The following is a 5,089-nucleotide window of genomic DNA, read 5'->3' on the forward strand; positions in this document are numbered from 1 at the left end:
TAGGAGGCATAGGTTTAAGGTGCAAGGGGCAAGGTTTAAAGGAGATGTACGAGGCAAGTTTTTTACACAGAGGGTAATGGGTGCCTGGAACTCACTGCTGGAGGAGGTGGTGGAAGCAGGGACGATAGTGACATTTAAGGGGCATCTTGACAAATACATGAATAGGATGGGAATAGAGGGATACGGTCCCCGGAAGTGCAGAAGATTTTAGTTTAGACGGGCAGCATGGTCTGCACAGGCTTGGAGGGCCAAATGGCCTGTTTCTGTGCTGTACTTTTCTTTGTTCTTTGTTCTTGTTCTTGGGTAGTGTGCTCTTTCCAAGAGCCGGTGCATACTCAATGGGCCGAATGGCCTCCTTCTGCACTGTAAATTCTATGATCTATGAATAAAGATTATTATTATTATGATTATGCACTCCCCAGTCATCTATTTATACTCTTTTAAGAAAATCAACTAATTAAACAAAACAAAACTGATAAGGATGACAGCCGCAGGTGGGGCACTGGAACAAAAATAAAACATCAAAAGGCAACTTAACTAGTTAGATTAAAATGTCATTCCCGGGGTGATGGTGCACCCCAGACCTGAGTCCCCTATTTATTTGTGCTCAAAGACAGTTAATACCCACTGCCTGTTTCTCTTAACCTTAATGCAATTAATAAGACATTGACCATTGACACTTAGGATCTAGGGAGCTGAAGGTATGGCCAGAAATGATGGATTAAGTAATGGGTGAATGGGACTTGTATTAGTTAAACCAATTGGTCAAGGCCCCATCGGCCTTCTCAGATGATAGAAAACATCTCAGCCCATATCTATAAGCAGCAAGATCTGGGCAATATCCAGGCTTGGGCTGACAAGTGACGAGTAACACTTGGGCAACACAAGTGCCAGGCAATGGCCATCTCCTACAAGAGAGGATCGAACCATCACCCCTTGACATTCAATGACATTACCATCTCTAAATCCCCTACTATCAACATCCTGCGGTAACCATTGATCAGAGACTGAACTGGACTGGACAGGTACATACTACATACTGTGGCTACAAGAGGCTAGTAATTCTGCGGTGAGTAACTCATCAGCTGACTCACCAAAGCCGGTCCACAACCTACAAGATGCAAGTCAGGAGTGTAATTGTATATTCTCCAACTGCCTGGATGAGTAAAGCTCCAACACTTAAGAAGATCAACACCATCCAGGATAAAGCAGCCTGCTCGATTGGCAGCCCATTTACCATCTTAAACATTCACTCCTTCCACCATTGACGCACAGTAGCAGCCATCTGCAACAAGATGAACTCTAGGAACTCACCAAGACTCCTTGGGTAACACCTTCCAAACTCACAATTGCTAAAAGCTAGAAGGACAAGGCAGCCGACACATGGGAACACCAGCAACAGAAAGTTCCCTTCCAAGTCACAAACCATCCTGATTTGGAAATATGTCGCTGTTCCCACTGTCGCTGGGTAAAAATCCTGGAACTACCTCCCTAACAACACTGTGGGTGTACCTACACACAGGAACTGCAGTGACTCAAGAAGGCAGCTCACCACCACCTTCTCAAAAGCAATTAGGGATGGTCAATAAATGTTGGCCGAAACCAGCGACGCCTACATCCTGTGACTAATTTTTGTTTAAATATCGTGGCTTATTTTGGAGAAGAGTTCTTTTATTAATATCCATAGAATCCCTACAGTGCAGAAGGAGACCATTTGTCCCATCATATCTGCACAGACCCTCTGAAAGAGCACCTTACCTACCTAGGCTCACTACTCACAACCCCACCTAACCGGCACGTCTTTGGACTGTGGGAGGAAACTGGAGCACCTGGAGGAAACCCACAGAGACACGGGAAGAACATGCAAACTCCACACAGTCACCCAAGGCCAAAATCGAACCCGGGTCCCCGGCACTGTGAGGCAGCAGTGTTAAGCACTGTGTCACCGTGCCGTCTTTTTGGAGTCCTGATCAATATTTATCCTCAACCAACACCACAAAAGCAGACCATTTGGTTATTATCTCATTCCCTGTCTGTGGGATATTTTTGTGCGCAGGTACACTACCACGTTTCCCAAATTACAAAAGTGACAACATTTCAAAATTGCTTAGTTTACTGTAAAGCAGTTTCGGATGCCCCGAGGCCATGAAAGATGCAACATAAATGTATGTCCTTCTTCCTTAAGACAAATTTACAGTTAGATTGGGGTTATATTTGCTACATTTATAATTTTCAGATATACAGAAATTGCCAATTCGTATCTTGTTTGCCCATGAGGATGCTTTTCATTCAGTTCTCTGCCTGAAGGCAAGTCCTTGATGATTACTCACTAAAACCATGACAAAGTCCGGTTCACCATGGTTAGGGCAGGGTCTATCTCAGCTGGAACAGGGATTTAACCCTATACAATTGGCATCAATTTTATGCTGAACAATAGCTGATTAAACTAACCAATACCTGATTAAACTAACCAATCCAGCAAGTCGACAGCATGATAACACAATCACAGCTTTTGCAGTACTCGTGCCTGTTTGAAGTACAAAGCATTTGCAATTCTGATATCTGCTTGACATTTAAATGGAGCTGCTAACTTTGCTGTGAATTACAATACAGTCCTGTTGATGTCAAAATGGTGCATGCTTGACTCTTTGCAATAAAAGCAGAGAATTTGTAAACAGGGAAGAGAAATACTACATTAAGCTGATAAGAAAAACACATCACAGCTCCAACTTGTCTGCAAATATAATGACACCCATGGCTAACTGTTCAAAAAATACAAAAGCCATTAGAAATTTGAGGCACGAATGGAAAATGATGGAAATGCCCAACATCTGTGGAGCAAGAAACAGAATTGATGGGCGCACCAGATCTCTACATCCAGCATCCGCAGTAATTTGCTTTTATCCAGTGCACATACTTGGATTTTCTTCGATTCATCAGAAACCAGCGAGGCAGTAGAAGCACCATTCGAGTTCAACCACCGTATTCCGGTTTTCAGCATGAGCGGATCGTGCAGCTACCGGCACGTCACGTCCTGTGTACTGATCATCACAATATACACATGAACACGCAGTCTACACTTGCACTCATTTACAAATCCATGCATACCACCCACCCTCCAAGTAATCTCTTCCATACCTTCACGGTCCTCGAACTCTGGTTACCTGTGTGCAAAACCCTGACTCCTAACCCACTAACACCCTCACATGACCACAGACAGATCCCCCAGCCATCCAGCCCTTATTTTCAGAACTATTTGCCTATACTCCTTCAATTCTCAATCATCTTTAAAATCCTTTCACTAACACACCTCCTTGGCACCTTCAGCCTTCTATCTCTCTCATTTCGCAGAATTGGTACAGTGCAGGAGAAAGCCATTTGGCCCATCGGTGGTGTGGGGTGGCCTCAATAGGAAATCCCATTGACAAGCGGCAGGAGCAGAGAATTCCACCACCAGCGATTATTTCAGTGTCGTGTCCAGTGGAAGATCGAGAATTCTCGGACTGGCAGTGTTTTGCCAGCGATCGGCGTGCCACCGAGAAACACATGGCTGGGGAACCGGAGAATCCCGCCCCATGCCTACAATAGCCCACCAAATGAGCAGTTCACTTGGTGCCATTCTTCTGCCTTCTCCCCTTAACCCCGCACAGTCTTCCTTTTCAGAAAACAACGTTGGGTGACTGTGTGGAGTTTGCACTTTCTCCCCATGTCTGCGTGAGTTTCCTCCGGGTGCTCCGGTTTCTTCCCATAATCCAAATAATGTGCAGGTTAGCTGGATTGGCCATGATAAAATTGCCAATTAGTGTCCAGGCATGTACAGATTATGTTACGGGGATAGGGCAAGGGAGTGGGCCCAAGTAGCTGCTCTTTCGGAGGCTCGGTGAAGACTCAATGGGCCGAACGGCCTCCTTCTGCACAGTAGGGATTCTATGATGTCTAAATCCCTTTTGAATGACTCGATTAAACCTGCCACCAAAAACACTGCCAGGCCAAAAATTCTCGATCCTCCACTAGACACAACACTGAAATTATTTGCAGCATTTCTTTGCAGTGTGCGTCCAACTTCTGGCCAGCTGTGCTGACCAATTGAGAATCACAAAATGCCCGACAGCAGCACAGCTGAGGGTCTTTTACTGCTCAGCTAGTATTCTAACTATTGTAAGCTGAATGAGTGTCACAGGCATCAGCATCTTCTGTGTGCAGTTTATTCACTGTGCCTGGGTGAAAGTGTGATCCAGACAGCCCTTCCACAGGGGAATCCCACAGACCCACCTGGGCTTTGCAGTCTGATCGTCTGGAAGTGGAGCTGGGACTTCAGAATGACAAAGAGTTATCCAGACTTGAAACGTTAGCTCCCTTCTCTCTCCACAGATGCTGTCAGACCTGTTGAGATTGTTCAGTATTTTATTTTTCTGTTTTACTCCAGAATGAAGCAACCTGCTGCACTGTGACATCCTGCATATTGAATTTGCTCTTCCGTACTGCGTTGCGTATAGCAGCGATGGCCGAGTGGTTAAGGCGTTGGACTTGAAATCCAATGGGGTCTCCCCGCGCAGGTTCGAACCCTGCTCGCTGCGGTCTTTGGTATTTTGCTGAACACAGTTTAGATTTTCCCCACAGAAACCGCGAGGTGCACAAGGGAGACTTAAACCCCCCTCCTTGCCCCCGGCAGCCCCCATCTCCCCCTTGTTGCTGCTGTGATGTTGTACAGTCTGCTCCAGGTCCCTGAACCCAGGATTAACCTGATCCCTACTCACACTATTCCTGACTGTCCAACCCGGTTACAGGCAGCATTGAACTCTTGTCAATTTCAGCCCCGGTCAGTTACAATCGAGTCTGAATGACCATTATTGGGTGGGTCACTGAATTTAACTTTGCACAACTCCGGACATTGCATATTCTGAATCATTGCAGAGGGCACGGAATGTAAAGTCTATGTCCAATGTGGTCTTGCTCGCTGTGGCAATGGGAGTCACAGAGCATTTTAAATCTTCCCCATGTTCCACAGATCGGTGATTGCTGTCTGAATTATGTTTGCAAAAGTTATTTGAACAGCCCAATAACTCACAGTGAGCAAAGATGAGTGCAA

At 45.6% G+C, this 5,089-nt stretch overlaps 1 non-coding gene across 1 annotated transcript; it reads left to right on the top strand.

Annotated features, from left to right (window-relative positions):
* Positions 1-4,495: 4,495 nt before the first annotated feature.
* trnas-uga lies at positions 4,496-4,577 on the top strand. The gene has a single exon. It is a non-coding gene; the product is annotated as a tRNA-Ser (tRNA).
* Positions 4,578-5,089: the final 512 nt, after the last annotated feature.

The sequence above is a fragment of the Scyliorhinus canicula genome, chromosome 16 (genome assembly GCF_902713615.1).
Source record: "Scyliorhinus canicula chromosome 16, sScyCan1.1, whole genome shotgun sequence".
In the NCBI taxonomy this organism is placed as follows: Eukaryota; Metazoa; Chordata; class Chondrichthyes; order Carcharhiniformes; family Scyliorhinidae; genus Scyliorhinus; species Scyliorhinus canicula.